We start from the raw sequence: 12,734 nt of genomic DNA on the forward strand, positions 1-12,734 counted from the left end.
AGATTATATTAGTGCCACCTCGCTACCCACCCACCAATTTCCTAGGGATTTGAGAATATTTCAATTCTAATAATTTCCTCCATGATAAGTTCCTCATTATTATTTATAACATTCATTTATAATTCTTTTTTTCTTAACTTAAAGTTGACCCAAAACCTTTTTATACATGGTTAATCAGGTAAATGTGTGCATTAGTAAGGCATTCTTGTGTTACATTATACATGGTTAATCAAGTAAATGTGTGCATTAGTAAGGCATTATTGTGTTGAAATAGTTTTTTTGGTTATATTTATGATGCTTTTGGCAATATCGACCACATTAATATTATTAATATTTTTAATGTGGTTGTACTAGTAGATAAATAGTTTTATAAAACATGTAACAATAAATATTAATGTGGTTGTACTAGTATATAAATAATTTTAAAAAACATGTAACAATGTTTTATGAATTGAGTCGACCTGTTTCGAACCATTAGTGTGGTTCATCTTCAGCACAAGAGATTCACTTCCACTTTACCATGGAAATTCTCATTTTGAAAATAGTTCTTACCAATATGACGTGTTGATATGACATTTTATTTAATTAATTAACTTGAGATAAATTAATTAAAGAGTAAATTAACCTGAAGATAAATTTTAACCCTTGATCTTGAATATTATTATGAATATTCGAGCATATTCTATGGGGGTTACATCTCTACCATCCACTTAATAATTATTGATAATTAACTAAAATTGTGGAAGATCTATCAATAATTATTTGAAATGTTTTAACCATAATTTTTTTGGGATTACTTTATATAATATACAAAGTTTTTTTTGTTGCAATTATTATTTTTTGTTTTTTTTACTTATATAAAAATAAAATGAAAAAATCAATAATTATAATTATTAATTAAAACATTTTTAATTAACCAAATTACATAAAAATAAAATAAAATAAAATAAATAATTATAATTATAATTAATTAATACTTAAATCAATGTAGATCCATTTTAACTTTTGAACTACCAAGCAGTCAGAGGGATCAAATCTCTTGAGGGGAAATCCTCTTTTGTTGTGAAAAAATATTTGATCCCTCTCAACCCTCGGTATATACTATATATATAATTGACACTAAAATATTTAAGATGGATCTATGCTAGTCTATTAAGAATTGAACTCAGACTAAGAAGTAATGGAGTAATTGGATTTTAAAATCTAAGATTTGTATTGAAATATTTTTTATTTTTTTAAGAATTATACATCTTCTTCATCTTTAAAAGTGAAAAATATAAGATTTTAAATTTTTTGCTATTCTGTAGAGTAGTATTATTGATGTTTGGTAATGTTAGAAGGGAAACATGTCAACTCTAGCTTGAGCATAGAAGGAATTACAAATCTTCCTTACAATGCGCCTATCAATGCAAAAAGTCTAAATACATAGTAAAATTGGTTTGGATACATGCCAACTTGAGGTTGAGCACACAAGGAATTACACATATTCCTTACATTGCACCTATGGGTGCAAAAAGTCTAAATACATAGTAAAATTGGTAATTTTAAATATTGTAATGAAGAGGTTTGAATTAGTGAAATTCATGAAATTCATGAAATTACAAATATGAAATACTAGTTGTATAATTTCAATAAAATGAAGCTATTCAAAAATATTGAATAAAATAATAATAATCTAAGTACAATGTCAACCGAAATTACTTCATTAGTGTGTGTGTGTGTGTGTGAGAGAGAGAGAGAGAGAGAGAGAGAGAAATATTCATCTCTGTTGTTTAAACTATGTGTTTTACTACATTTATGAATTCACGAGGCCTGAAAATCCCCTCCGTACTCGGATTGTGGAGAGTTCACAACTCAAACTTGTGATGCCAACAAATCCTTGCTAAATTTTGGGCAATTTTGACCCAACAAAGATGCCAGAAAACTCTCCAAGACCTCAAATAGACTATGACCGAACATATATATATATATATATATATATATATATATATATATATATATAGAGAGAGAGAGAGAGAGAGAGAGAGAGAGAGAGAGAGAGAGGGAGATATCGCAAGGATTTGTTGGAATATAGGTTTGAGTTGTGAACTCTCCACAATCCAAATGCAAAAACCAAGTTTAAATAATAAAAAAATAAGCTTTGACAAAAAACAATTTCATCAAATTCCAACCAAAGACTCCAGAACGTCTAATAATTAAACAACACCTCAACTTTGAAATACAAATAACTGAAAACAAAAACACCAATCATCATAACTCAAGTGGAGAATCATCATAACACCAATAATCATAAATCATGAAACCATCCATTAAGATGAATATCGAACACCTCACACCTCATTCATCATAACTCAAGTGGCCAATAAGATGAGGGACACTTTATGGGAGGGGATGCCCTTATCTTTATAGATGGGTGCCAACAACCATTACCCAGTTCCTAAGTTGGGATGAAAAGGCCCCATTGTTCATTTCCTTGCTCAATGTCCTTGATGGTTTTGTTTATCATTAAAATGGTACTAAACGATGTTCACTCCTCTCACAAACAATGAAATGAACTTTGCGTTGTGGCATTCCTCCAAAGTTATATGATTATTTAGAATAATTCAAAATCGATAAGTGTAAATATCACCACCCTTTTAATCCAAAAGCTAATGCAATTTTGCTACATCAACTCAACTTTCCAAAATTACTAAATAATCCACATATATGGCTAGTCCAAAATGAAAGAATTCACACAATAAAGAACACTTTTAACAAGGAATAACACATGTAACACATGGTATCAGGATTTTGTTTCTTACAAATGAGAAAATATAGCACTTCAATTCTAATGAGTTTCCATGTTTCATGTAAATTAATGTTGTATGGAAAGAGATATCCTAATTGAACCACATTCCAAGATATGAATACAAGAAGGATTTGGATACATAATTTAGTAATCTAACACCATACAAGCTTGACATATACATAATAAAAAAGGAGGTGTTTGAAATTTTTGGATCTACTATTTAATGGAGACATACTCAAGGTATGTGTTGTGGCCACCAACAACCCCCCTCTTTGTTTAGTATTAGAAATAACACCAAGCAAATGGGGACCCTTAATAAAAAATCCAAAAAACCATTTTATGAAAATTTTTGTATTCAACTCCTTAAAACTGTATCGCATCGCGAGAAGAGAATAAAACGTTTTCTTATGAGCATAATAAACTGTGCAGAAGCGACGCAAAATTCATCGCATCGCATACATTATGAAGCGCTCTTAAATGAAAGATCTTAAGAAATCTCCGACGGCCGATATGCGACATCGCATATCCCAACATCGCGTAAGCAGCACACAATGATTGAATGACTAAGTGCGATGCTGCGATCTGCGATCTGCGATGAATGCGATGATGAATTTCTGCGATGACACATCTTGACGACGCAATCCTCGCAGAAATCACCCATCGCGAATTTTCCTCGGCGCAGTATTCAAGGAAAGCTGTCCGTAAATCAAAATTGGGCGTGCGCCTTAAAAGAAATTAATGATTGTACGCCAAAGTATTCAAGAAGGAAAATTTTGTGTTTTTCGAAGAGTCAGTTCACTATGGGTGTCATGATTATGCATTCATAAGAGCTTAAAGCTTTCATGTCAATCTTTATTATCATTACTCTTTTCCTTTGCGTAAACTGTAAGACAGGAAATAACATGAAGCAATGTGCAGGAAACATCTAAGGAAAAGGGGAAAGCGTCAATGCTCGGAGAACAGAGAAGAGATGCCTTCATAAACGGATGCCGCATGCAACAAGACCACAGATTCTAGAGTATCACTCAATAGATGCTGATGTCAATAGTCCATCCAAAGCTCAGAGTCAAAGGCGCACAAAAGCAGCATGTTTACAAAAGATCCTGAAGCTTATGCCTGGTAAAGGAAAAAGGGCACTAAAGAAGGAAAACGCACCAGAAAAGCCCAGAACAAAGAACGGAGGCAGTTTTCGATGCAGAAAATTGTTCAGAGAGAAAAGTCCCTAACTTGTTCAATCATTCACAAGGCTGGAAACTGAAATAGCAAAAGCAGAATCAGTTTGAGAGAAATTTGGTTTATTACCAAGTATACACGCAGTGAATACACCCAGCCAGAGGAAGATTCTCGAAAATATCTTCTAGTTTACCAGGAAGTGGTGCCAGTGCTTGTTATTTCTATTTTCATAGCTCAAACGAAAGCAGAAGGCGACCAACCGACTCTTCCCAGGCGAATGTTGAATGCTTGCAGCACTAAGGAGCAAATACAGAAATGGTTAGGAATTAGATTCAATTTTTAGAAATATTTTTGCTTTAGCAGAAGGGCGGTCATTTAAAACCGTATCCTAAATTTATGTAATTAAGTTAATTAGTTAGCAGTATTTAAACCCTTCTCAGGCATTAGGAGAAGGGTCCAGAAATTTGTCAAAAAACTTGTCCTCAGAACATGCACTTTTGCACCCTCAGAGGGGGTTTTGATGAATGGATGGATCAAGGTTTATTAATGTTTGCATTTGATATCTGCTACTGATGTTGCACTTTTGTACTCTTAGTAGATGTTAGAGCAAGGAGAGATAAATCATTGTTACTTGAAGCTTATGAGTGGAACCAGTCATAAATGGTACTTTTATCTCTTAATCGTTTCTGTTTATATTCTTAAAGTGATATACAGTCTTTAGTTGTTTATATGTTACTGCATGAATGTGTGAGTTACCATTTGGCACTTTTGTACGGTGGAGCCATTTATTTATGTCTGATATATGAATAACTTATTATGCGATATGTTGTTCACAACTGTTTTTCCTAACTTTTTATGCAAAGTGTTTTATCTTAATTGATTTATATTCTTATGATAGCTGAATGATCCTTATTACCAGTTATTGTTTGAAATCTCTTTAGATCGCATAATAGAATAAATTCACCCTGGGTTAGTGTAGATTAGATCTGTTGTTTCTCATTAGATTACAATAGCATAGAGTTAGTTTAAAAGTCTGAATTAAATTAGCTTTAAGTACTCTTAGATCAGCATCATCCAACTCTGCACACACACGCACCCTTAGATTGGGAAATTGGTCCCATTATCCCCAGTCGGACCCGCTATGCCAAATGGATAAGGAGCTGCCAACCAAGGTCCGGACCGGGTGGGTATCCCCCTTGTTGTCGACCCAATTTTCGGGACTTCAACATATTTGGCGCTAGAAGGAGGGCCCGAACTATGAATGGCACCTAAATCAAAATCTAAATACCATTCTGAGAGTAAATTTCCCTCATCAACTCCCTCGACTTCTCCAGTACGTTTAAATCCAGAGTCAAAAGTCGCTCGAGTATTAACCGCTGCTACATACCCTAATATTTCAGACCAATCTACCATTGAACCTCCTGAAGTTCAAACTCTGATTCGCAAGCTCCAGGGATTTTCTATTTTTACACAGAGGTCTGATAAATCTCAAAGCAGCGTGACTTTGCAGTACAATCCTGCTCATCCCCTGACGAGATTAAAGAGTGAAAAAATTGGCATCCAGCCAACTGAATTCCCTCTCCCCACTAGGAAAAGAGTAAGGAAAACACCACAAGAGTCTGACAGTGAGACTCTTTCATCTACATCGTCCATTTCAACTCCCTAGCCGCGAAGTCAGCCACCCACATCTTCATTCGAAACCATCCATCCATCTTCCACAACCCCTCTTCTTCAAACATCTAAGATCATAATATCTTCATCTTCCCAGCCTCAGGGATCATCCTCTGCACTTTCATTTACTAGCAGCTCAACGATGGCCCAGTCTCCATGGAACAATCCAGGGGCAGTTTTAATGCCTCCACCCCTGAGCCAAATATCGGCCCATCCTGAGAAATGGCTACCCAAATTCAATTCAGAAGCAGGCATGCTAGCTGAAGAGCACAATAACAATTTCATGCTTTCTGTCAATCTCAACGGAGTTACCAACGAGGATGCCGTTGTCCGGCTTTTTCCCTATACAATGCAAGGAATTGCCGAGTCATGGTACTTTTCATTACCCTCCGGGTCTATCACAAGTTGGGACATTTTTTAAAGTCAATTCCTTACCAAGTTTGGTGATGACAGATCAACGACAACGTTAATCAAGGACCTATCCAATCTTAAAGCCGAGGCTAGAGAACCCATCAAAGATTTCAATTTACGGTTCAATAAAATCCTTAACAAAATTCCCACTGCTTCCCAACCCAGCGAAGAAGTACGATGTGAATGGTATATTACGGCCTTACCATCAAACTTAGCAATCTTCGTGGATAGGGAAAATAAAATAACCTTAGTTGAAAACCTGATAGAGGCGATAGCAGTAGAGAAACGCGTAGTAGCCCTGGAAAAGAGATCTGCGATAGAGGAACGTAAATCTAAAAAAATCACCTTCAAGGAAGACCCCAAGAAGAAACAAATGAAAGACCCTTTCGATTTGGAAGGATTTCAAAAAGTATTAAAGACCATGTCCAATGAGATGATTGACATAAAAAAACAAGTGGCAGAAACTTCTTCAAAAAAGCCCTACAGAGCTTTTAAAAGAGGCCCTTCAATGGATGTGAAACCACCCAATGCTATCTCAAATGTCAAATCCGAAGAAGAGGAAGAAGAAGAGAGTACCACTGAAGGGCAGACCGATGACGAAGAAGTTGTGGAACTACAAGGAATGTGGGATTTAATCCTCCCACAAGAAGAAGATCAAGAATCATTTCTGGTTAGCACACGAAGAAAAAATCAACTTGATCCTCCCCAAACTACCCTTAAGTAGAAGGGCGCAAGCCCTGCAGCAAAAGATAAAGTCACAACAAAAAAAACGACCGCTAAAGCGACTCAATCTAGCCCAGTCGAACCAGATCAAACATCTCCATCAAGAACACTGATAGTGTCGGATGAAATGGAATACAAGATTATTGATGACATGAAAAAGACTAGGGCTAATATCACTCTTTATGAATTGAGCAAATTGAAACATCAACAGAAGATAATGATGAAAGAATTACATGTTGTGCCTACTACATCTTTGCCTACAGTTGTAGCTTCCCACAACATGGGAAGACCTCCAACCAACATGATCAATAAGATTGATCCAAATGACATTGCCTTGATTGGAGGAAGATCAAGGTCTCACACTCCCCCTTTTCTTCTCACTTATGAAATTTTCAATAAAAATGTGCACAATCGTTTGGTAGATTCTGGTGCTTCAACGAATATTTTACCCAGATCAATATGTGCCAAGTTGAATGTTCAACCACAAAAATCCGCAGTGCGCATAGTTCAACTTGATCGATCTCAAGTCGAAGTGATTGGTGAACTTAATCAAGTAACCATAAGATTGTCGTCCAACCCGAAGGTATGTCAGGTTATTGACATTCTAGTAGCTGATATCCCAGAATTCTATGGCTTGATTCTTAGCAGGGATTGGTCCGAAAAACTCCATGGATACTTCTCAACCGACTGGTCGCACATGTGGTTACCCTACAATGGTAAACCGAATCAAATAAAGGTTGAACGAGAGTTACACCAGAAGTACATAGTAACGGAATTGGAGGGAGAAAATGAAGCAATAGCATATAATAGCAGTATCATAGGCAATTACTCGGTAGATTCTTTCCTCAGCAATTTCAATGCTCATACATCACCTTACTTAGAAAATTCAGTTTTGTCCCAAGTCAAAAAAATTTCCCAAACTGATAATTCAAAGTGTGTTAATTTTGTAGATAAACCTGTAAATACATCTTTGTTTTGGAAATTATATTTTGATGGCTCTAAATCTAACGAAGGAGCGGGAGCAGGATGCGTTCTGATTAGTCCAGAAGGAAATAAGACCATGCTTACGTGAAGACTTGAATTCGATTGCACAAACAATACAGCGAAATATGAGGCCTTGGTGCAAGGCCTATACAAAGCAATCGGGTTGAACGTCAAGTATCTTCAAGTCTTCGGAGACTCTGAGATTGTCGTCAAACAGGTACGTAACACCATACATTTCCTATCAGGTCATTTGAAACACTATCAATCTTTAGTACAAGATCTGATTGAGCATTTCATAGCATTCAATATTTCGTCAATCCCAAGACTCCAAAATGCGAGCGCAGACCTTTTAGCTAATGTAGCCTCTAGACTTATTCCCTCCAAAGATTTTAGTCCAGATAGATTCTAAATAGAATTAATCTTTAGACCGTCCATCCCTGACAACATTACAAATTGGAGAGTATTCAATGACGATCCTGATATTGTAAATTTCCTCACTTCTGAAGGATCCTACTCCAATCAAATAATTGATGAAGACCATCACGATCGACAAATACAACAAGATAGCACTGATAATGCTATACCTAAATCGGTGGTTAAGTTGGAAGACTTATACGATTTGAAAAGTCAGTTTAAAAGGTCTACCAATTATAAGCTCTACAGTTCAACTCTGAACTACGAATTAGTAAACCTAGGAACCGATGATAAACCACAAAACGTTAATCTAGGCCACGGCCTAGCCCCTGAAGAGAAACTAGCGTATATTCGTCTTTTGAGACAATACAAAAATGTTTTTGCCTGGAATTACGATGAGCTGAAGACATACGACACTTCTATCATTCAACATACTATCCCTATGATTGACAACGAAAAACCTGTCCAACAGAAACTCAGAAAAATCCACCCCAATTTAGAAAATCAGATAAAAACTGAGCTAAATAAGTTATTAAAATCCAGAATAATTTTCCCCGTCAGACATTCCAAATGGGTCTCCAATATGGTACCCGTTAGAAAGAAAAGTGGAGATAGTAGAATCTGCATCGATTTTCAGAATCTCAACAAAGCCTGTCAAAAAGACAATTTTCCTCTCCCACCTATGGAGCAGATATTACAGGCAGTAGCAGGCTCAGAAGTAATGTCTTTTTTGGATGGATTTTCAGGATACAATCAAGTGCTGGTACATCCCGATGATCAGTTAAAAACCACATTCTGAACTAAATGGGGCACATACGCATATCGGAAGATGCCATTTGGTTTTATCAATGCCGGCGCTGCATTTTAGAGAGCCATGGACATCGCATTCAAGGGTTTAGTCAATAAATTTGTAGTAATTTATTTGGATGATATAACAGTGTACTCCAAGAAGCGAAGCGACCATCTCAAAGACTTGAAACAAATCTTTCAACGATGTTTAAGGTATGGAATTTCACTTAACCCAAAGAAATATTTTTTCGCATTAAGTGAAGGAAAACTTCTAGGATTCATAGTGTCAAAATCTGGTATTCACATTGAGCTTGACAGAATCAAAGAAATTTCTGAAATATCCCTGCCTCATAATAAAAAAGCCATGCAATCTTTCCTTGGTCAAATCAATTTCGTGAAGAGATTTGTCCCAGATTTTTGACGAATTGTTTCTCCTTTGCAAACCATGATTAAAAAGAATTCAAAATTTAAATGGGGTCAAGATGAGCATGAAGCATTCAACCTGATCAAACAAGCTATCATTAACGCTCCATATTTAGCAACCCCAAATTTTTCAGAATCTTTTATCTTATACACATTTGCCTCAGAGAAATCATATGCTGTGATTCTAACTCAAGCAAATCAAGAGAAAGCGAAAGCTCCAATCGCATTTTTTAGCTCGAATTTACAAGGTGCTGAACTCAACTATTCAGACGTGGAGAAACAGGCATATGCTGTTTTCAAAGCGGTCAAATATTTCAGACCTTTTTTACTTAAAACCCATACTAAGGTCATAGTACCATATCGAGCGGTATGAAATCTTCTAGTACAGAAAGATGTGGGTGAAAAAAGAGCAAATTGGATCACTGCTTTACAAGAATACGACCTTGAGATCAAACCAACAAGCATTGTAAGAGGTCAAGGCTTCTGCAAAATGTTGGCTAGAGCATCGCAAATTCCTGAAAATTCATCTGAAGAGGTACAAATGTATGAGGTAAGCCTAAACGATGTAGAATCATTATATGCTAACACCATTTATTATCTTAAGAACGGGTATCCGCCATCACACCTAGATCACACCAAGAAAAGAGCTCTGAGATTGAAAGCTAAACAATATCAGCTCATAAATGATGTTCTGTTTAAAAGGAATTACGATTCTGTTCTTCTTAGGTGTCTTGAGAAAACTGAAGCCGAAAAGGTTTTGCAGGAACTCCACGATGGACCAGCAGGCGGACACTATGCTGGAGATGCTACTGCACATAAAATCTTACGTGCAGGATATTATTGGCCCACGCTGTTCAAAGACTCACATAGTTACGTGAGGAAATTCCAAGTCTGCCAAACTACTGCAGGGAGACAAACGAAACCGTCCATGCCACTACAGTCGGTAAACATCAAGCAACCATTCAGTCAGTGGGGCTTGGACATAATAGGTGAGATCGTTCCTCACTCTTCTAAGCAACATAGGTACATCCTCACGGCAACATATTATTTTACTAAATGGGTAGAAGCAGTTCCTCTCAAGACAACTAATTCTGAAAACATCATTGAATTCATAGATCAATTTATAATCACTAGGTTTGGATTGCCAACGGCTTTAATGTTTGATAATGCCTCATACTTTTCTGGGAATGCAATGACTGAGTTTTCACTTAAAAGAGGGTTCAAACTGAAATATTCGGCCAACTACTATCCGCAAGGTAATGGATTAGCTGAGTCAACAAATAAAAACCTAATCAGGATTATTAAAAGAATAGTTGACCAGAACCAAAAGAATTGGCACAAAACTTTGGTAAATGCTTTATGGGCAGATAGAATAACGAAGAAAGCTTCAATCGGCACTTCTCCCTTTAATTTAGTTTATGGGAAGGAAGTGGTTCTCCCAACTCACTTAGTGATTCCCTCCTTGTCTTTAGTACAATACATCGATGAAGTATCTACTTCCTCCTTACAAATTAAGACAAATGGAAATAATTAAATTAGAAGAACGATGAGAACAAGCGAAGAAAACCCATGCTCATCACCAAGCGCTAATAAAATCCTCTTTTGATTCAAGCATAATGACCAGAAAATTTTTTCAGATGGGAGATCTAGTTTTGAAATGGGATAAGGCTCATGAAGAAAAGGGAAAACATACAAAATTTCAGAAGATGTGGCTTGGTCCTTTTCAGATTGTAGAAGTCATAGGCCCTATAAATAAAACCAGTTGTAGATGGTTACTACAGGGGTTCACGAAAAAGACACCAATTCTCTATCAGATTTTGATTTATTTATTTTTTCGCATGTACAAATAGTAAAATTTTCGAAAAATATGATCTTTATTATTGACAGATAGAGTTAACTTTAGCCTAGATATGATACTAGTTTCAACTTCAAAAAGTTTGATGAAAGCAACCTTTGGAAAAAAATTGTTTTATATCAGCACATCGAAAGGTATCAATAATAAAATGGAGATTCTCTGTAAAGCTGCTATTTTCAAACTCTATTATTGTCGTCCAGAGCTTTCTTAAGGAAAAACAATGATTTCCTCTCTGCTAAAGGAAATCGCAGCATTCAGAGGAACAATCCGAGAAAACACTATATCTCAAAGAATAAGAGGTCTCATCACGAGTCGGCTTATCATGATCACAGATGTTATAACTTGCTGACTTTGCCAATACTGTCCACCAAAACAGGGCAACGACTCAAGATTGTTGCAATCAAAAGACAAGGGGTCTCATCACGAGCCAACTTGTTCAGCAAAAGTGTAAATCAAGTGAATGACTGTGTCATAATTTGGCCACCAAACCAAGACATTGTTCTTTAGAGAATAAAAAAGGAAAAAAGTGTCAAAATGGGTTTTTCTCTGAAAAGTTGTAAACATCCTTAAGCAGGATAAAGGATCATTGCTGGGTAACAGGTAACCCTGTCGAGGCTATGGACGCCTGCTGGCAGCAGAGGCTCTACCTACGGCAAATGAGCATATTTTAAAAGCCAACATACAGAGAAGACCTTATTTTATCTTTAAAAGACCAAGTAATGGATGATGTAAATACAAGGACAAAGCCCGAGGAAGCAAACAATTGGAATAGAAAAAGGTTGAAACAAAATATCATTGATAGGATAAGGCATAATGTACTCTATTTTTCCATAACAAAATTTAGATTTATGAAAATTTTTCTGCTTTGGAAGTTAAAATTCAATAGAAAAGCAGAGATAACTGGTTCTTCCCAGTGAATCGCCATTGTTGTGGCCACCAACAACCCCCCTCTTTGTTCAGTATTAGCAATAACACCAAGCAAATGGGGACCCTTAATAAAAAAATCCAAAAAAACATTTTATGAAAATTTTTGTATTCAACTCCTTAAAACTGTATCGCATCGCGAGAAGAGAATAAAACGTTTTCTTATGAGCATCATAAACTGCGAAGAAGCGACGCGAAATTCATCACGTCGGATACATTATGAAGCGCTCTTAAATGAAAGATCTTAAGAAATCTCCGACGGCCGATATGCGACGTCGCATATCGCAACATCGCGTAAGCAGCACACAATGATTGAATGACTAAGTGCGATGTTGCGATCTGCGATGCTGCGATCTGCGATGACTGCGATCTACGATGAATGCGATGATGAATTTTTGCGATGACACATCTTGACGACGCGATCCTCGCAGAAATCACCCATCGCGAATTTTCCTCGGCGCAGTATTCAAGGAAAGTTGTCCGTAAACCAAAATTGGGCGCGCGCCTTAAAAGAAATTAATGATTGTACGCCAAAGTATTCAAGAAGGACAGAATTGTGTTTTTCGAAGAGTCAGTTCA

The sequence above is a fragment of the Pinus tabuliformis genome, chromosome 4_2 (assembly GCF_031772625.1).
Source record: "Pinus tabuliformis cultivar Carrire ecotype Pingquan chromosome 4_2, CPIR1, whole genome shotgun sequence".
Taxonomy (NCBI): Eukaryota; Viridiplantae; Streptophyta; class Pinopsida; order Pinales; family Pinaceae; genus Pinus; species Pinus tabuliformis.